The sequence below is a fragment of the Heterodontus francisci genome, chromosome 13, assembly GCF_036365525.1.
Source record: "Heterodontus francisci isolate sHetFra1 chromosome 13, sHetFra1.hap1, whole genome shotgun sequence".
Classification (NCBI taxonomy): domain Eukaryota; kingdom Metazoa; phylum Chordata; class Chondrichthyes; order Heterodontiformes; family Heterodontidae; genus Heterodontus; species Heterodontus francisci.
Genome location: NC_090383.1, coordinates 20,001 through 41,662, shown reverse-complemented (window position 1 = coordinate 41,662; position 21,662 = coordinate 20,001).

The window sequence follows — 21,662 nt, the reverse complement described above, 5'->3', positions numbered from 1 at the left end:
TTTTATTAAACTGAGGAGTGATTTAGCGAAAATGGACTGGAAATTGCTACTTGAAGGTAAATCAGTGTCAAAGAATGGGAGGCATTCAAAGTAGAGATTCAAGGGGTTCAGAGTAAACATGTTCCCACAAAGAAAAATGGTGGGGCAGCCAAATCTAGAGCCCCATGGATATCAAGGAGCTTACAGCATAAGATAAGGCAAGGCCAAAAAGGAAGGCTTATGCCTGACACAGAGAACACTACAGAAAACCGAGAGGAGTATAGAAAGTGGAGTGGTGAAATCAAAAAGGAAATTAGGAAAGCAAAGAGAGGGCATGAAAGAATTTTGGCAAGCAAAATTAAGGTGAACTGAAAGATGCTTTATCAATACATTAAGAGTAAGAGGATGACTAAAGAGAGAGAAGGGCCCATAGAAGGCCAAATAGGTAACTTATGTGTAGGGGTGGAAGATGTTGGTATTGTTCTTAATGAATACTTTGTGTTTGTCTTCACAAAAGAGGGGGACGATGCAAATATTGTAGTTAAGGAGAAAGAGTGTGAAGTATTGAATGTGATAAACATAGGGAAAGAAGAAGTGTTAATGGGATGAGCATCCTTGAAAGTTGATAAATCACCAGGGCCAGATGAAATGTACCCCAGGCTGTTAAAAGAATCAAGAGAAGAAATAGCGGAAGGTCTGACCATCATTTTTCAGTCCTCACTGGAAAGAGGTGTGATGCCGGAGGATTGGAGGACTGTTAACGTTGTACCTCTGTTTAAAAGGCAGTGAGGGATAGATCGAATAATTACAGGCCAGTCAGTCTAACTTCAGTAGTGGGCAAATTATTAGAATCTATTCTGAGAAACAGGATAAACTGTCACTTACAAAGGCACAGATTAATAAAGGATATTCAGCATGGATTTGTTAAGGGAAGGTCTTGGCTGACCAACTTGATCGATTTTTTGATGAAGTAACACGAAAGATAGATGACGGTAGTGCAGTTGATGTGGTCTACATGGATTTTAGCAAGGCTTTTTGACAAGGTCCAACATGGCAGACTGGTTAAAAAAATAAAATCCCATGGGATCCAGGGACATGCAACAAGGTGGATATAAAATTGGCTCAGTGGCAGGAAACAAAGGGTAATTGTTAACGAGTGTTTTTGCAACTGAAGGGCTGTTTCCAGTGGCATTCTGCAGGGCTCAGTACTGGTTCCCATGCTTCCTGTGGTGTATATTAATGATTTGGACGTAAATGTAGGGGGCATTATCAAGAAGTTTGCAGGTGATACAAAGATTGACTGTGTGGTAGAAAGTGAGGAGGATAGCTGTAGGCTGCAGGAAGATATTGTTTGTCTGGTCAGATGGGCAGAAAAGTGGTAAATGGAATTCAACCCAGGGAAGTGAAGGCTATGGGCCCTGGCAACATTCTGGCAATAGTACTGAAGACCTCTACTCCAGAACGTGCTGTACTCCTAGCCAAGCTGTTCCAATGCAGCTACAAAACTGGTATCTACCCAGCAATGTGCAGCATTGCCCAGGTATGTCCTGTACAAAAAAAGCAGGACAAGTCCAACCCAGCCAATTACCCCCCACCCCACTAGTCTACGCTCAATCATCAGTAAAGTGATGGAAGGTGTCATCGACAGTGCTAGCAAGCAGCACTTTCTTAGCAGTAACCTGCTCAGTTTGGGTTCCACCATGGCCAACAAGCTCCTGACCTCATTACAGCCTTGGTTCAAACATGGACAAAAGAGCTGAACTCAAGAGGTGAGGTGAGAGTGAGTTCCCTTGACATCAAGGCAGCATTTGAATGTGTATGGCATCAAGGAGCCCTAGCAAAACTGAAGTCAATTGGGAATCGGGGGAAAACTCCCAGTGGTTGGAGCCATACCTAGCACAAAGGAAGATAGTTGTGGTTGTTGGAAGTCAATGGTCGCAGCTCCAGGACATCACTGCAGGAGTTCCTCATGGTTGTGTCCAAGACCCAACCGTCTTCAGCTGCTTCATCAATGACCTTCGTTTAATCATAAGGTCAGAAGTGGGGATGTTCACTGATCATTTCACAATGTTCAGCACCATTCATGACTCCTCAGATACTGAAGCAGTCTGTGTAGAAATGCAGCAAGACCTGGACAACATCCAGGCTTGGGCTGGTAAGTGGCAAGTAACATTTGCGTCACAAAAGTGCCAGGCAATGACCATCTCCAACAAGAGAGAATCTAACCATCTCCCTTTGACATTCAATGGCATTGTGATCGCTGAATCCCCCACTACTAGGATAGGCAGTGGCGTAGTGGTATTATCACTGGACTAGTAACCCAGAGACCCAGGGTATTTCTCTGGGGACATGGGTTCGAATCCCACCACAGCAGAAGGTGGAATTTGAATTTAATTAATAAATCTGGAATTAAAAATCTAGTCTAATGATGGCCATGAAACCATTGTCGATTGTTGTAAAAACCCATCTGGTTCACTAATGTCCTTTAGGGAAGGAAATCTGCTGTCCTTACCTGGTCTGGTCTGTGACTCCAGACCCACAGAAATGTGGTTAACTCTTACATACCCTCTGAAATGGCCTAGCAAGCCACTCAGTTGTATCTAACCGCTACAAAGTCTATAAAAAGGAATGAAACTGGACAGACCACCCGGCAATGACCTAGGTACCGGAAACGACAACGGCAAACCCAGCCCTGTCGACCCTGCAAAGTCCTCCTTACTAACATCTGGGGGCTTGTGCCAAAGTTGAGAGAGCTGTCCCACAGACTAGTCAAGCAACAGCCTGACATAGTCATATTCACGGAATCATACCTTACAGACAATGTCCCAGACACTGCCATCACCATCCCCGGGTATGTCCTGTCCCACCGGCAGGACAGATCCAGCAGAGGTGGCGGCACAGTGGTATCCAGTAGGGAGGGAGTTGCCCTGGGAGCCCTCAACATCGGCTCCAGACCCCATGAAGTCTCATGGCATCAGGTCAAACATGGTACCTCCTACTGATTACCACCTACCACGCTCCCTCAGCTGATAGTTAGTACTCCTCCATGTTGAACACCACTTGGAGGAAGCACTGAGGGTGGCAAGGGCACAAAATGTACTCTGGGTGGGGGACTTCAATGTCCATCACCAAGAGTGGCTCAGTAGCACCACTACTGACCGAGCTGGCCGAGTCCTAAAGGACATTGCTGATAGACTGGGTATGCGGCAGATGGTGGAGGAACCAACACAATGGAAAAACATACTTGACCTCGTCCTCACCAATCTGCCTGCTGCAGATGCTTCTGTCCATGACAGTATTGGTAGGAGTGACCACCGCACAGTCCTTGTGGAGACGAAGTCCCGCCTTCACATTGAGGATACCATCCATCGTGTTGTGTGGCACTATCACCGTGCTAAATGGGATAGATTTCGAACAGATCTAGCAATGCCAAACTGGGCATCCATGAGGCGCTGTGGACCATCAGCAGCAGCAGAATTGTACTCATCCACAATCTGTAACCTCATGGCTCGGCATATCCCCCACTCTACGATTACTATCAAGCCAGGAGACCAACCCTGGTTCAATGAAGAGTGCAGGAGAGCATGCCAGTAGCAGCACAGGGCATATCTCAAAATGAGGTGTCAACCTCGTGAAGCTATAACCCAGGACTACTTGCATGCCAAACTGCGTAAGCAGCATGCGATAGACAGAGCTAAGCGATCCCATAACCAACGGATCAGATCTAAGCTCTGCAGTCCTGCCACATCCAGCCGTGAATGGTGGTGGACAATTAAACAACTGACTGGAGGAGGTGGCTCCACAAATATCCCCATCCTCAATGATGGGGGAGCCCAGCACACCAGTGCGAAAGATAAGGCTGAAGCATTTGCAACAATCTTCAGCCAGAAGTGCCGAGTTGATGATCCATCTTGGCCTCCTCCTGAAGTCCCCAGCATCACAGATGCCAGACATCAGCCAATTCGATTCACTCCGCGTGATATCAAGAAATGACTGAAGGCACTGGATACTGCAAAAGCTATTGGCCCTGACAATATTCCAGCAATAGTACTGAAGACCTGTGCCCCAGAACTTGCTGCGGCCCTAGCCAAGCTGTTCCAGTACAGCTACAACACTGGCATCTACCCTGCAATGTGGAAAATTGCCCAGGTTGTCCTGTACTCAAAAAGCAGGACAAGTCCAACCCGGCCAATTACCGCCTCATCAGCCTACTCTCAATTATCAGTAAAGTGATAGAAGGTGTCATCAACAGTGCCATCAAGCGGCACTTGCTTAGCAATAACCTGCTCAGTGACGCTCAGTTTAGGTTCCGCCAGGGCCACTCAGCTCCTGACCTCATTACAGCCTTGGTTCAAACATGGACAAAAGAGCTGAACTCAAGAGGTGAGGTGAGAGTGATTGCCCTGGACATCGGCAGCATTTGACCGAGTATGGCATCAAGGAGCCCTAGCAAAACTGAGGTCAACGTGAATCAGGGGCAAAACCCTCTGCTGACTGGAGTCATACCTAGTGCAAAGGAAGATAGTTGTGGTTGTTGGAGGTCAATCATCTGAGCTCTAGGACATCACTGCAGGAGTTCCTCAGGGTAGTGTCCTAGGCCCAACCATCTTCAGCTGCTTCATCAATGACCTTCCTTCAATCATAAGGTCAGAAGTGGGGATGTTCACTGATGATTGCACAATGTTCAGCACCATTCGTGACTCCTCAGATACTGAAGCAGTCCGTGTAGAAATGCAGCAAAACCTGGACAATATCCAGGCTTGGGCTGATAAGTGGCAAGTAACATTCGCGCCACACAAGTGACAGGCAATGACCATCTCCAACAAGAGAGAATCTAACCATCTCCCCTTGACATTCAATGGCATTACCATTGCTGAATCCCCCCCTATCAACATCCTAGGGGCTACCATTGAATAGAAACTGAACTGGAGTAGCCATATAAATACCATGGCTACAAGAGCAGGTCAGAGGCTAGGTATCCTGCGGTGAGTAACTCACCTCTTGACTTCCCAAAGCCTGTCCACCATCTACAAGGCACAAGTCAGGAGTGTGGTGGAATACTCTCCATTTACCTGGATGGGTACAGCTCCAACAACACTCAAGAAGCTCGACACTATCCAGGACAAAGCAGCCCGCTTGATTGGCACCCCATCTACAAACATTCACTCCCTCCACCACTGATGTACAGTGGCAGCAGTGTGTACCATCTACACAATACACTGCAGCAATGCACCAAGGCTCCGAAGCCAGCACCTCCCAAACCCGCGATCTCTACCACCTATAAAGACAAGGGCAGCAAATGGTTGGGAATGCCACCATCTGCAATTTCCCCTCCAAGTCACACACCATCCTGACTTGGAACTATATCACTGTTCCTTCACTGTCGCTGGGTCAAAATCCTGGAACTCCCTTCCTAACAGCGCTGTGGGTGTCCCTACCCCACATGGACTGAAGCGGTTAAAGAAGGCAGCTCACCACCACCTTCTCTAGGGCAATTAGGAATGGGCAATAAATACTGGCCTGGCCAGCCATGCCCACATCCCATGAATGAATAAAACAAAGTGAGGTGATGCTTTTGGGAGGTCAAACAAGGCAAAGGAAGACAAGTTTAATGGAAAAATACTGAGAGGTGTAGAGGAAGTGAGGGACCTTGGAGTAAATGTCCACAGATCCCTGAAGGTAGCAGGACAGGTTGATGAGGTGGTTAAGAAGGCATATGGAATCCTTTCCTTTATTAGCTGAGGTATAGAATATAAGAGCAGGGAGGTTATGCTGGAACTGTATAAATCATTGATTAGGTCACAACTTGAGTACTGTGTGCAGTTCTGGTCACTTCATTACAGAAAGGAGATTTACGAGGATGTTTCCAGGACTGGAATAATGCAGCTATGAGTAATGATTGGATAGGCTGGGGTTGTTCTCCTTGGAAGAGAGAAGGCTGAGGAGAGATTTGATTCAGATGCACAAAATTGTGAGGAGCCTGGATAGAGTTGATGTGAAGGGCTGATTTACCTTCGCAGAGGTCAGTGACTAGGAGGCATAGATTTAAAGTGATTGGTAGAATTATTAGAGCGGAGATGAGGGAAGGTTTTCTTCACCCAGAGGGTGGTGGGGGGGGGGTGTAACTCACTGCCTGAAAGGGTAGTTGAGGCAGAAACCTTCAATTCATTCAAAAGAAGTCTGGATATGCACCTCAAGTGCCGTAATCTGCAGGGCTATGGACCACCTGCTGGAAGGTGGGATTAGAATGGGTGGAACGTTTTTGAGCTGGCACAGACATGATGGGCCAAGTGGCCTCATTGTGTGCCATAAACTTTCTGTGATTCTATGATTGAACTGATGTCAGGCGAACTGGTCTGTAATTCCCTGTTTTCTCTCTCCTTCCTTTCTGAATAACAGTGTTATATTTGCTCACTTCTAATCCATAGGGACTATTCTAGAATCCAGGGAATTCTGCAAAAACATAACCAGTACATCCACTATCCCTGCAGCTACCTCTTTTATATCTCTCGGATGTGGGCCATCAGATACTGGGGATTTGTTGGCATTATTCCCTTAAGATTCCGTGGTGATATTAATCACCTTAAGTTCCTTACTTTTATTTGCCTGTGATTTCTGGCATCCAATTTGTGTCTTCTACTGTGAAGGCAGACACAAAATATTTGTTCAACATACCTGCCATTTCCTCATTCCCCATGATAATTTCTCCTGTCTCTGTCTCTAAAGGACCAATGTTCACTTTAGCTACTAACCTTTTTATATACATCTAAAAACAGATTGTAAGAGCCTTTATATTCCTGGCTACTTTACTTTCATGCTATTTGTTTTTTCCTTTTTCCAATCAACTTTTTGGTTGCCCTTTGCTGGTTTCGAAAACACTTCTAATCCTCAGTCTTACCACTATTCTTTGCAACATTATAAGCTCTTCTTTTCATCTAATACTATCCTTAACTTCCTTAGTAAGACAAAATTGCCTTACCCCTCTTGCTGACTTATTTTTAGTGGATGTATTTTTGTTGAACATTTTGAATTGTTCCTTTAAATGTTTCCCACTGTTTATTTACTCCCATACCTTTTAGTCTGTTTACCCAATCAACCTTAATCAACTCTCCCCTCATACCTACATAATTGGCTTTGTTGAAGTCCTTGTTTGGGATTGGAAAATGTTGCTTTCAAACTTAATATGGAAATCAATTGTATTATGATAACTTTTTCCCAGAGGATCTTTTACTGAGATTACTAATTAAACCTGCCTCTTTGTACCACACTAGATCTAAAACAGCTTTATCCCTAATTGGATCCATAACACATTATTTCAGGAAACTGTTGCAAAAATATTCTACAAATTCATCTTCCAGACTACCTTTGCATATTTGATTTACCCAGTCATTTTTTATTATTCTTTTGTGGGATGTGAGCCTTGCTGGCACTAATTGCTAACCACTAATTGCCTTTGCGAAGGTGATGGTGAGTTACCTTCTTGAACCACTGCAGCCCATGTGCTGTAAGTACACCCATAGTGCTGTTAGGAGGGTGTTCCAAGATTTTGACCCAGCGACAGTGAAGGAGTGGCAATATAGTTCCAAGTCAGGATGGTGTGTAACTTCGAGGGGAACTTGTAATGTTACCATGTATCTGCTGTCTTTGTTCTTCTAGGTGGTGGTGGTAGAGTTTGTAGATTTCTAAGGTACTGTCAAAGGAGCCTTGGTGAGTTGCTTCAGTGTATCTTGTTGATGATATACATCCTGCTGCCACTGTGCACTGGTTGTGGAGGGATTGAATGTTTAAGGTGGTGTATGGGGTGACAATCAAATGGGCAGCATTGTCCTGGATGGTGTCGAGTTTCTTTACTGTTGTCGGAACTGCACTCATCCAGGCAAGTGGAGGTATTACATCACACTCCTGACTTATGCCTTGTAGATGTTGGACAGGCTTTGGGGTGTCAGGAGAGGAGTTACTCACTGCAGAATTCCCAGCCTCTGACCTGATCTTGTAGCCACAGTATTTATGTGACTGGACTAGTTAAGTTACTGGTCAATGGCAACCATTAGGTTGTCAATGGTGGGCTATTCATCGATAGTAATGTTGTTGAATGTCAAGGGGAGATGGTTAGATTCTCATTTGTTGTAGATGGACATTATCTGGTATTCGTGTGACGCTAATGTTACTTGCCACTGATTAACCAAAGCCTGAATGTTGTCCATGAAGGGCAGTGTAGGAGATCTCTAAATATCCTCATAGCGGGAGGGGCAGTACTGGTGGTCTAAATACTACCATAGGGAGAGTGGCAGTGCAGGGGGCTCTCTAAATACCCACCGTAGTGGGAGGATGAGAACAGGGGTCTGTTAAAAAAAAAACATAGGGAAGGGCAGTACAGGAGCGCTAAAGACCCCAGCGTAGGAGGGGCAGGCCAGGGAGAGCTTTAGATACCCCAATTGGGGTTGGGGCGATATGTGAAGGCTCTAAATACCCCCATAAGACTCGGGGTGGTACAAGTGGCTATAAATACCCACATAGGGTTGCGGCAGCACAGAGTGCTGTAAATATCCCCAAGGCGTGTGGGCTGGTATGGGGCTGGCTATAAATACCCCCATAGGTATAGGGGTGGGTGTAGTGGACTCTAAATACTCCATCGGCAGTCGGGGTAGTGGGAGGGAGGGGGCAAAGAGAAGCTCTAAACACCCCCATTAGGGCAGGGGCGGTACAAGGGGCACTAATTCAATTGGGAGCGGGGCGAGAGTGATTTGTCTCCGTAGTATTCAGACATTCGATTATTGAATGAGATCTAGATGTTATTTAGATATAACATAAATATTATCTGGATAACAATCTAAATATAGAACTAGCTGTCCAATAGCTCAACGGAGCGCGCGTCACTTTCGGTGGGTGGGGATGATTGACGGGAGGCGGTATATTTAAACCAGCTGCGACATTAATTACGGAGAGAGAGAAGCTTCGAGAAACCTCTAGAAAAATTATTGTTGGAAGGAGGCTTCTTGAACGTTCCGGACATAATCAGAGTGGTTTGGGAACTTTGCAACTAGAGGGAAAGACCGGTAAGACAAAGTCTTTACTTTTTTTGTCGATGTTTGAGTTTTTTCTTTCTCTTCCTTGAAAGTTGATGTGAATCTGGACTGAATGATTTGATATCCACTTTCTGCTTTACATAACTGCTTTTAATTATGGATTTCTTGGGTCTTGTGCAGTTTGTCATTAATGTGAGTCTCCCTCTTGCTGTGGATTCTCCATTTCCTTCAGGAAATGTGAATTAACCTTCCTGAAGAATATTTCAGTGAATCCTCTGTCTCAATCCAGTGACCAGAGTAGTAACTGCCTGCTTTAAAATCCTTAGGTTTTTTTCCATGTGCGGTTTGTTGTGTGAGCGTGATTTTAACTGAATTTGTTTTGAGTGAGTTAATATCTCGCCTTGGGTGTTAGTTGCTTTGGAAAGTAATTTTCTTGTTAGAACTGTCCAGCATAGAAGGAAGCCATTCGGCTTGTCGTGCTTGTGCTGTCTCTTTGAAAGAGCTGTTGTGCTTAGTTAATCACGAGTGATATTTGTCAGTTCCAACAGCAAGAAATGCCTCCTAATTTTTCGTCCTTCCTCCTTGTCAACTTATCTAGCCCTGTCTTGTATCCTAACTCAGACCTTCCACGCCCTGCATCTCTGTGCTTTCTTTTAAAAAGCTGTTAGGATAAGGTATTCGGACAACAGGGGTGGGAAAGCATCCCCCCTTGTGTTTATATACTCATTTTCTTAAGTTTAATTTCACTAGCAGCTGCCAGTTTTATTCAGGCCACGCCTTAAGTTGGTGTCCATCCACGTCCGCTTGCCTTTCCAGCTAGGAATATCAGTGGAATTGGAATGCAAAAGTATATGCTATTATTTTTGCAATGAGTATATCTAATTGAAGAATCAGTCATGTCTAAGGGCTGGACAAAGTATAGATTTTGGGGTGGGGGTCATTAAGAAGATTCAGAGGTTAGGTCAGGATCTGGTTCGAGAGTGGGGATTTTTTTGGGGTAGTCTAGGAATAGGTGGGGGGATGGGGAGGGAGGTTGGCAGGTTAGGAATAGGCTTTGGGTTATTGGGGAAGTTTAGGGTTGTAGGGTTTTTTTGGTTTAGGCCTTGGTGTTAGGGCTGGGTCCAGGGGCAAGGGTTATGTTAATATTGTGGGGGATTGGGTTAGGGATTGGAACTGGGTTTGGGGCATCTGGGTTTAGGGTTAGGTTTAGATTTTAGGGTTTTGGGATTGGGTCCAGATGCAAGTGTTTTAGGGTTACGAGTTGGGGCTGTGGTCGGGGAGTTAGGGTTAAGGGTGGGGATTACATGAATGTTTTGGGGATTTGGGTCAGGGTCCAGGGCGGGGCCTTAGGTTTAGATCTGGGTTCAGGGTTAGGGGGCATTAGAGATAGGGTTGGGTCTGGGGGCAAGGGCCATACTGGGTCAGGTGCGGGTGAGGCATCCGGGCCAGCCTCAGGGTTTGGTCGCATTCAGTTCTCTGTTAGTATTAGGGTATTTGGGCAACAGGAGTTTGTCCCGTGTTCTGCCATAATGTGAGCAACCGATTTATGACTTTTGTCATATTCGCCTAGTCCATTTAGGCTTTTGGGTTTCTGGGTTTTAGATTATTAAAAATGTGCACCAATTTGTTTTGGGTAGATGGGCTACTTCTAAGGCTGGTGTTATTGTCCGAATTGGTTGTGGATGGTGTGCTGTGTTCCCATGGATTAGGGGTATGTGGAGTTCAGGATTGTTTTGGATGTGTTACGTTTTAAGTATGGGTGAAGAAATGTTTGCTGTCCTACATTTGGTTCAGACCCTTTGGTAACTGGGTTTGTAATGTTAAGATCCACCATCTCTCTTTTTCCTTTGTATTGGTGTCCAATTCAAGTTAGTTTCAAGCCCCATGATTTCCAGGGACTGAATTCCATGTTGCATAAAATGTCTGGTTATCGCCTTGTCTTCCTTCCCTGTCCGGATGGAACTAAGGTGTCCCGTAAATCTAGTTCTTAAAGTGTTCCCTGTTTCCCCGATATATAAAATGTGGCACTGTTTACATCGAATTGCATAGACTACATTTTGTTGCTTGCATGTAATTCTTTGCTTTATTAAAGCAGTTTTTCCTGTGTTCTCGTTTTGCAAGATTTTTAAGACCTTTAGGTGCTTGCATGTTCCACATTGTCTGTCACTGCAATTTGGTACGGCTTGTGCCTTTACGCTACTAGTGACCAATAGGTCTGTTAGGTTTTTGCCTCTTTTGAAAGCTGATGTTGTGCTATATTGGCTCAGTGAGTTAACATCCCCTTTTAACTTTTCAAAATGTGTGAAAATAGATAAGTCCCTTGGGCCAGATGGGATTTATCCTAGGATTCTCTGGGAAGCCAGGGAGGAGATTGCAGATAATAAAAACAAGAAATGCTGGAATCACTCAGTAGGTCTGGCAGCATCTGTGGAAAGAGAAGCAGAGTTAACGTTTCGGGTCAGTGACCCTTCTTCGGAATTGCAGGAGATTGCAGAGCCTTTGTCCTTGATCTTTATGTCGACAGGAATAGTGCCGGAAGACTGGAGGATAGCAAATGTTGTCCCCTTGTTCAAGAAGGGGAGTAGAGACAGCCCTGGTAATTATAGACCTGTGAGCCTTACTTCGGTTGTGGGTAAAATGTTGGAAAAGGTTATAAGAGATAGGATTTATAATCATCTTGAAAAGAATAAGTTCATTAGCGATAGTCAGCACGGTTTTGTGAAGGGTAGGTCGTGCCTCACAAACCTTATTGAGTTTTTCGAGAAGGTGACCAAACAGGTGGATGAGGGTAAAGCAGTGGATGTGGTGTATATGGATTTCAGTAAGGCGTTTGATAAGGTTCCCCACGGTAGGCTATTGCATAAAATACGGAAGTATGGGGTTGAAGGTGATTTAGAGCTTTGGATCAGAAATTGGCTAGCTGAAAGAAGACAGAGGTGGTGGTTGATGGCAAATGTTCATCCTGGAGTTTAGTTACTAGTGGTGTACCGCAAGGATCTGTTTTGGGGCCACTGCTGTTTGTCATTTTTATAAATGACCTGGAAAAGGGTGTAGAAAGGTGGGTTAGTAAATTTGCGGATGACACGAAGGTCGGTGGAGTTGTGGATAGTGCCGAAGGATGTTGTAGGGTACAGAGGGACATAGATAGGCTGCAGAGCTGGGCTGAGAGATGGCAAATGGAGTTTAATGCGGAAAAGTGTGAGGTGATTCACTTTGGAAGGAGTAACAGGAATGCAGAGCACTGGGCTAATGGGAAGATTCTTGGTAGTGTAGATGAACAGAGAGATCTTGGTGTCCAGGTACATAACCTGGGTAGCAACTTTCAGGGATTTAATAGGGCTGTTAAGAAGGCATATGGTGTGTTAGCTTTTATTAGTAGGGGGATCGAGTTTCGGAGCCACGAGGTCATGCTGCAGCTGTACAAAACTCTGGTGAGGCCGCACCTGGAGTATTGCGTGCAGTTCTGGTCACCGCATTATAGGAAGGATGTGGAAGCTTTGGAAAGGGTGCAGAGGAGATTTACTAGGATGTTGCCTGGTATGTAGGGTTAGGGTAAGCGGGCAGTTTTGTGTTTATGTACTCATTTCTAGAGTTTAATTTCACGAGAAGCTGCCACTTTTATTTGGCCCACGCCTTGAGTTGGTGTCTGTCCGCTTGCCTTGCCAACTGGGACTACGGATGCTTCCCAACATTTCGCTATCAACTATAGCTTCATCAGGGGAACTGCGTTATGGCAGCACTTGGACCAGGCACAACGGAAGGCGTGTCACTTTAAAGTTAGGGCTGGGGTTAGGGTGTTCGGGCAGTAGGGGTGGGAAAGCCTCCCCTCTTGTGTTTATATACTCATTTCTTGAGTTTAATTTCACTAGCAGCTGCCACTTTTATTCGGCTCACGCCATAAGTTAGTGTCCATCCATGTCCACTTGCCTTTCCAGCTCGGATTATCAGTGGGATTGCAATGAATAGCATGTGCTATTAGCTTTGCAATGAGTATATCGAATTGAAGGATCAGTCGTGTCTAAGGGCTGGACAAAGTTTGGATTTTAGGGCGGGAGCCATCAAGAAGATTCAGAGTTTCGGTCGGGGGTGGGGGTGTTTTGGGTAGGTTAGGAATAGGTCGGGGGGGGGGGGGAGTTGGGGAAGTTTGGTCGATTAGGACTAGGGTTAGCTTTGGTTTAGGGTTCGGTCTGGGGGGGGTTTTAGGCTTAGGATTGGGGGGGGTTTAGGGTAGGGTTTAGGCGTTAGGTGTTAGGATTGGGGTAGTGGTTAGGATTGGGGTAGTGGTTAGGATTGGGGTAGTGGTTAGGATTGGGGTAGTGGTTAGGCGTTGGGGTAGTGGTTAGGCGTTGGGGTAGTGGTTAGGCGTTGGGGTAGTGGTTAGGCGTTGGGGTAGTGGTTAGGCGTTGGGGTAGTGGTTAGGCGTTGGGGTAGTGGTTAGGCGTTGGGGTAGTGGTTAGGCGTTGGGGTAGTGGTTAGGCGTTGGGGTAGTGGTTAGGCGTTGGGGTAGTGGTTAGGCGTTGGGGTAGTGGTTAGGCGTTGGGGTAGTGGTTGGGCGTTGGGGTAGTGGTTGGGCGTTGGGGTAGTGGTTGGGCGTTGGGGTAGTGGTTGGGCGTTGGGGTAGTGGTTGGGCGTTGGGGTAGTGGTTGGGCGTTGGGGTAGTGGTTGGGCGTTGGGGTAGTGGTTGGGCGTTGGGGTAGTGGTTGGGCGTTGGGGTAGTGGTTGGGCGTTGGGGTAGTGGTTGGGCGTTGGGGTAGTGGTTGGGCGTTGGGGTAGTGGTTGGGCGTTGGGGTAGTGGTTGGGCGTTGGGGTAGTGGTTGGGCGTTGGGGTAGTGGTTGGGCGTTGGGGTAGTGGTTGGGCGTTGGGGTAGTGGTTGGGCGTTGGGGTAGTGGTTGGGCGTTGGGGTAGTGGTTGGGCGTTGGGGTAGGGGTTGGGCGTTGGGGTAGGGGTTGGGCGTTGGGGTTGGGGTTGGGCGTTGGGGTTGGGCGTTGGGGTTGGGCGTTGGGGTTGGGCGTTGGGCGTTGGGGTTGGGCGTTGGGCGTTGGGGTCGGGCCATTGGTTTTGGGGTTAGATTTTAGGGTCCTGGATGGGTCTGGGGCGGGGGTTACATGAGTGTTGTGGGGATTGGGGTTAGGGCTAGGGTTAGGGCGCCAATTTTCTTTGGGTAGATGGGCTGGTGTTATTATCCGAGATGGTTGTGGATGGTGTGCTGTGTTCCCATGGATTCGGGATATGTGGAGTTCAGGATTGTTTTGGATGTGTTACGTTTTAAGTATGGGTGAAGAAATATTTGCTGTCCTACATTTGGTTCAGACCCTTTGGTAACTGGGTTTGTAATGTTAAGATCCACCATCTCTCTTTCCTTTTCCTTTGTATTGGTGTCCAATTCAAGTTAGTTTCAAGCCCCATGATTTCCAGGGACTGAATTCCATGTTGCATAAAATGTCTGGTTATCGCCTTGTCTTCCTTCCCTGTCCGGATGGAACTAAGGTGTCCCGTAAATCTAGTTCTTAAAGTGTTCCCTGTTTCCCCGATATATAAAATGTGGCACTGTTTACATCGAATTGCATAGACTACATTTTGTTGCTCGCATGTAATTCTTTGCTTTATTGAAGCGGTTTTTCCTGTGTTCTCGTTTTGCAAGATTTTTAAGACCTTTAGGTGTTTACATGTTCCACATTGTCTGTCACCGCAATTTGGTACGGTTTGTGCCTTTACGCTACTGGTGACCAATAGGTCTTTTAGGTTTTTGCCTCTTTTGAAAGCTGATGTTATGCTATATTGGCTCAGTGAGTTAACATCCCCTTTTAACTTTTCAAACTGGTTTCTCACTACCCTATTTATCTGTTGAGTTGTTGCGCCGTATGTTGTAACAAGTGGTAGTCTTGTAGTTGGCCTATACCGTGGCTGTGGGGTCTCCATCTCCCTCAGGAAATTGGACTTGATATGTCTGAGGAATCTCTTTGTGTACCCCCTCCGTCTCAGTGCGGTGAAAAGGGTGGTGACCGCTTTGTTGAAATCTTCTAGTTTTGTGGATATGCGGTGGAACCGCATGAGTTGTGACTTTACCAGTCCCCTAAAGGTGTGCCTGGGATGATGGCTTTTAGTGTGCAGGAGTGTATGTGTGTCAGTTACTTTGAAGAATACCTTTGTTGCTAATTTGTGACTGTTGTTCTCTAGTGGCAACTTAAAAACTGTAGTGTCGAGAAAGTCAATGCTTTCCTTGTGTGTTGTGGCTTTAATTTTAATGGAGGGGTGATGATTATTGAGAGTGTTGATGAAATCTTCTAATTCTGATTCTGTGTGGGTCCAAACCCCCCATATATCATCCAAGTACCTATAATAGCACATTGGGCGCTTGGGACACTTTTTGAAGACACTCTCCTCCCAGTCTGCCATGTAAATGTTTGCATAGGCCGGGGCAAACTTTTTACCCATAGCTGTGCCCTTAATTTGGAGGTACGATTCCCCATCGAATTCAAAGTCATTTTTTGTTAAACCCAGATGTAGTAGCTGAATTATAGCTTCATCTGGTCTTTTAGGGTGGGGAAATTTAGCAAGGGCATTTTTAACTGCCTGTATACCTCTGTTTGTTTCTATATTTGTATATAGGCTTTCGATGTCCATGGTAAAAAGAAGGGCATTAGGGGGTACGGTCAATGAGTTAACTATTTCTGTGAAGTGATATGTGTCCTTGATATAACTGGGATGTTTCTGGGCCAAGGGGTTCAGGAATGAATCAATGTATTCAGCTACCCTGTAGGATTCACTGCCACAGTCTGACACAATGGGTCTTCCCGGTGGTATCTCCCCTGGAATTGTCCATGTATCTGGACGTTTATGTATTTTGGGCAGTATGTAAAACTTTCTGGGCCGCGGTTGTTCCCCTCTCAGGTATTCAACCTGTTTCCGTTTAATAAATTTAGACTTATGGAGTCGTTCTAATATATTGTCAATCTCTTTTTGTGTTTCCTGAAAGATGGGTTTTGTTAATTTAATGTAGTGGTCCGTGTTATTTAATTGTCTGTGTGCTTCAAACAGGTACTGTTGTTTGTCCATGAGAACTATACTACTGCCCTTATCTGCTGGTTTTATAACTATGTTCGGGTTAGTTTTTAATTCCCTAATCGCCTGCCTTTCTCTTCTGGTGAGATTCTGTTTATCTTTTAATATGGGGATTTTTTCTATTTCCTTTTGAGTTACTCTCATAAAATTTACTATCTCTGGGTGTATTTCAGTGTCTTCTGGGGTCCAGTCCGATGACGGCATGAAGGGTTGTTTGTCTGTAATTGAGTCCCTAAAGTAATCTGTGAGTTTAATTCTTGTGTAAAAGCTTTCTAAGTCATTCTGAATCTGCTTTTTACATGGCTTTGTGACCGGCACAAATGTAAGACCCTTGTTTAGGACCCCTTTCTGTGTTTCTGTAGGGGTAAAGAGTTTGGAAATATTGACAATAGTTTCTCCTAAGTTAAGGCACCGCTTTTCTAGGGTTGCAGTACTATTTAGTTTAAATGTTTCATCCATTTATTGATCATGATCAGTGCCGTGTTCTCCGTCCAGTGAATGTGATCCCTGCTTACCCTGAAGGACCTGGCAGCTATGGCTGGTATGTAAGATTGGGTTTTAATGAATTGATTTAACTGACGGATTGTATCCTTTTCCCCTTCTGGGAGTGATTGGCTGAAATTTATTTCGGGCACCCAAATCTGTGCATTAGGGAATTTAGTTTTAGCCACTTTTAGGAGAATTTGTAGTTGCTTAATTGCAGTCAGTGGTCTTTGCGTGCGGTGGTTAATGCCAATTGCCAGCACCACTTTCTTAATTTCTGGGGAAGGTTGTAACTTGTTTAGGACAGCCGTGGCATGAATGAATTTAGCTCCTGGAAAGCTGTCAATTTGTGTGATTGGGTTTGGGCAGCTTTTTATTTGGGAGAGATTAGAGTCCCCCATGATCAAGATTGGTTTAACAGGTTTGAGTTGCCAATTTCTGTTTTTCTGGCAAGTATTAGGATGCCTTGTCACTGGCTGTGGATTGTCCCTATCAGTGTCAGATTCAGAATGGTCGTCACTCTGTCCTTGTAGCGGGGGTGAGCGTGTCGTCACCGTCTCGGGGTCCACCCTGACAGGCGCAGGGCCTGCGGATGCAGTCACAGAATTTGTCTGTGAGGTCGAGGATGTCGCCTGAGTTCGGCTCCTGCTTTGCCTCTGTGGTGGGGGTGTCCCTGTAGCCCTAGGGTGTACACTCGTAGGGGAGGGGTTCATCTGTCCAGTGGAGGGGGCCGTTGTGGAAGTCGAGGCTGTCGGCTCATTCCGGCCTTCTCTCTGTCTTTGCGGGAGGGGTTCACGTACCACTGTAATGTCGGGGTACCAATTAACTAAGGGGGTTGGCAGTGGAGTTGGAGAGGTTGGCCTGGTTTGGTCCTGTCTCTGTGGCACGGGCTGTTCTTCTACCACGGTCTGAGGGAAGCAATGTGTGGGGGAGCGACTCGTCGATGGTCTGGGGGGGTGGGGAGGGGGATGGCTCGGTCTGGTGGAGGTTGGGACTCGGTGTGTGCGATTAGTCATAGTCCGGTTCGGTATAGCCAGCTGTCGGTCGTTCCCCTCGCTCTGCCGAGGCCTTTGAGGCTCGGACTCTTGGGAAGCAGGCATGATGTCGAGGTTCAAGGTGGTGGCCACATTGGAGGTCCGGGTACCCGGTCTATGGGGCAAGGCAGTCCTGGTCTGTGGGCTGACCTGCTGTCCTGTGTTTTTCCGTGTGGCCAGATGCCGGATGTGTTTTCTTACCACATCCATTGTTTGAGCTTTGAATCTGTTCTTAAGATTCTTTTTATTCCAATTTATTGCTTTGGCAATGGCTTCCTGGAGCCGGTCAGTAATTTCTGTTGTTTGCCAGTCATCATCCAATTTCTTGAGGTTAATTTGGTAATGCTCAATTAGAATTTGTCTTGTTTGTTTTGCCCAGTTTTCTGAATTTAAAGCCAATTTTCTCAGCGTTTCCCGTGATGGGTTTGCTGGCTTTATAAAAAATGTTAATTTATCTGATTGTCTTATAATGCCTTTAGGAGGCTCCCTTTGGCTCTCTAGTAACACTAAATGGTGAATCGTCTGGGCTATTTTATAAATTAATCTAACCGTTGTAGCAAAACTATCTCTAATTAAATTACCTCTACCTACTGGAACCGTGTGTGCGTAATTCCTGCGTGGTGGGAAAGGCCCACGTTTTCTTTGTGTATTCCGTTGCATTGTCTGGGTGTAAAATGTGCAAGAAAAGTTACTGTGGGATGTCCCCTCGTAACAATACTCTACCGCACTAAGGTTCTCCGGTGTCCCGAAGTCCCTCTGCCCGGTCGCTCCTTCTCTCTCTCCTTCTCTCTCCTTCCCCAGGGAGGTTCTCCGGCGTCCCGAAGTCCCTCTACCTGGTCGCTCCCTCTCTCTCTCCTTCTCCGGGAAGGTTCTCCGGTTTCCCGAAGTCCCTCTACCCAGTCAATCCTTCTCTCTCCCTTTCTCTCTCTCTCTCTCTCTCTCTCTCCAACCTGTGGAAAAAAATTCTCTTTGACTCAATGAGTATTCCGGCTAGGAATAGTTTTTCCCGACGTTTCGCTGTTACTCCAGCTTCCTCAGGGGAAAATGGCCGATTCGTTGCAAAATCTGTTGGATAAATGTGAGTGAGCTGGCTGACCCCTCCCATGTTGAATGTGATTGGTTGGAAAAGTCTCCTTGTCCTGAAACAATTGGGCTGTTTTTAAAAAATTAAATTGACCCAATGGGAAGTGTGGTCTGTGCATTGAGCCCCTGCAAAAAAACATCCTGGTTACCATGGTAGCAGAGCCCCACCACATTGGGTTTACCTTGTGCTCCACAACCTCTGCGAAAAAAACCAGTCCTGAAACAAAGGGGAACAATTAGGCTGCTTTTAAATTTAATTTAAATTGACCCACTGGGTTTGAAACAATTGCACCTTTTTAAAGTTTTTTTTAAGTTTTTAAAGTTTAAATTTAAATGGTCCCATGGGAAGCCCGATCTGTGCATTTGTGGCCCTGCAAAATAACCTGTTTGCCGTGGTAACAGAGCCCTACCCCATGCTGGGTCACCCCAAGTCCATCAAAAGCAAACAAACAGTAAAATCACCCAGTCCTGGGACATTAATGGGTTGCTTTAGCTCCCCAGCGCCACTGTGTGGTAGGTCTTTGTAACAGCAATACATTTATATTCTAAATTTAAAATGCAGAAGTAAGGAGGGATTTAATGATAATTAATGTTAACCTGCCTATCTAAGAGGGGGGATTTAATTATAATTAAAACTGACCTGTCTATCTAAGAGGTCCGTAACCCTACCCCCATTACACTCGGGTGTTAATTTAAAACTTTGGTTTATTTGTTACATAATTATTTGGGAATGGAATGGGAATTGGATGTATTCCTGGGGGTGAAGGGCCCGCAAGTTTGGTATTGGGGTGTGAGCTTAGGCACGACTGTTCCCCAGTAGAGACCATGGCAGCACAGGCCAGATGGCCTTGAAAGTGCAGAATTTAATTTTCTTATGTCTTGTTTAATGGCACGCGCCATTTCTGTGTATCGACCAGCTGAACTTGGATTCTGTTGCCTGTAAGGCATTTCTTTTTGGCACTGCTTGGACAGTCACAACGGACGGCGTGTCACTTTAAAGTTAGGGTAGGGTGAATGGGCAGTAGGGGTGGGAAAGCCTCCCCTCTTGTGTTTATATACTCATTTCTTGAGTTTAATTTCACGAGCAGCTGCCACTTTTATTCGGCTCACGCCTTAAGTTAGTGTCCATCCATGTCCGCTTGCCTTTCCAGCTCGGATTATCAGTGGGATTGCAATGAATAGCATGTGCTATTAATTTTGCAATGAGTATATCGAATTGAAGGATCAGTCGTGTCTAAGGGCTGGACAAAGTTTGGATTTTAGGGCGGGAGCCATCAAGAAGATTCAGAGGTTCGGTCGGGGGTGGGGGTGTTTTGGGTAGGTTAGGAATAGGTGGGGGGTGGTTGGGGAAGTTTGGTCGATTAGGACTAGGGTTAACTTTGGTTTAGGGTTCGGTCTGGGGGGGTTTTAGACTTAGGATTGGGGGGGTTTCAGGGTAGGGTTTAGGCGTTATGTGTTAGGATTAGGGTAGGCGTTAGGGTTAGGGTTAGGCGTTAGGGTTAGGGTTAGGCGTTAGGGTTAGGGTTAGGCGTTAGGGTTAGGGTTAGGCGTTAGGGTTAGGGTAGGTGTTAAGGTTAGGGTAGGGGTTAGGTGCTAGGCGTTAGGGTTAGGTGCTAGGCGTTAGGGTTAGGTGCTAGGCGTTAGGGTTAGGTGCTAGGCGTTAGGGTTAGGTGCTAGGCGTTAGGGTTAGGTGCTAGGCGTTAGGGTTAGGTGCTAGGCGTTAGGCGTTAGGGTTAGGTGCTAGGGTTAGGTGCTAGGGTTAGGTGCTAGGGTTAGGTGCTAGGGTTAGGTGCTAGGGTTAGGTGCTAGGGTTAGGTGCTAGGGTTAGGTGCTAGGGTTAGGTGCTAGGGTTAGGTGCTAGGGTTAGGTGCTAGGGTTAGGTGCTAGGGTTAGGTGCTAGGGTTAGGCGTTAGGGTTAGGCGTTAGGGTTAGGCGTTAGGGTTAGGCGTTAGGGTTAGGCGTTAGGGGTTAGGCGTTAGGGGTTAGGCGTTAGGCGTTAGGGTTAGGGTTAGGGTTAGGGTTAGGGTTAGGGTTAGGGTTAGGGTTAGGGTTAGGGTTAGGCGTTAGGGTTAGGGTAGGCGTTAGGGTAGGCGTTAGGTGCTAGGCTTTAGGGTTAGGGTAGGTGTTAGGGTTAGGCGTTGGGGTTAGGGTCAGGGTCAGGGCTAGGGTCAGGGCTGGGGCTAGGGTTGGGGCTAGGGCTAGGGCTGGGGCTGGGGCTGGGGCTGGGGCTGGGGCTGGGGTTAGGGTTAGGGTTAGGGTTAGGGTTAGGCGTTAGGCGTTAGGGTTAGGCGTTAGGCGTTAGGCGTTAGGGTTAGGGTTAGGGTTAGGGTTAGGCGTTAGGCGTTAGGCGTTAGGCGTTAGGCGTTAGGGGTTGGGGTTAGGCGTTAGGGTTAGGGTAGGCGTTAGGGTAGGCGTTAGGTGCTAGGCTTTAGGGTTAGGGTAGGTGTTAGGGTTAGGCGTTGGGGTTAGGGTTAGGCGTTGGGGTTAGGGTTAGGCGTTGGGGTCAGGGTCAGGGTCAGGGCTAGGGTCAGGGCTGGGGCTAGGGTTGGGGCTAGGGCTAGGGCTGGGGCTGGGGCTGGGGCTGGGGCTGGGGCTGGGGTTAGGGTTAGGGTTGGGGCTAGGGTTAGGGCTAGGGCTGGGGCTGGGGTTGGGGTCAGGGTCAGGGGTCAGGGGTTAGGGTTTAGGGGTTAGGGGTTAGGGGTTAGGGCTAGGGCTAGGGTTAGGGTTAGGGTTAGGGTTAGGGTTAGGGGTTAGGGTTAGGGGTTAGGGGTTAGGGTTAGGGTTAGGGCCACGTTAGGGTTAGGGGTTAGGGTTAGGGGTTAGGGTTAGGGGTTAGGGTTAGGGGTTTAGGGTTAGGGTTAGGGGTTAGGGTTAGGGGTTAGGGGTTAGGGCTAGGGCTAGGGCTAGGGCTAGGGCTAGGGTTTAGGGTTTAGGGGTTAGGGTTAGGGTTAGGGCTAGGGCTAGGGAGTTAGGGTTAGGGAGTTAGGGTTAGGG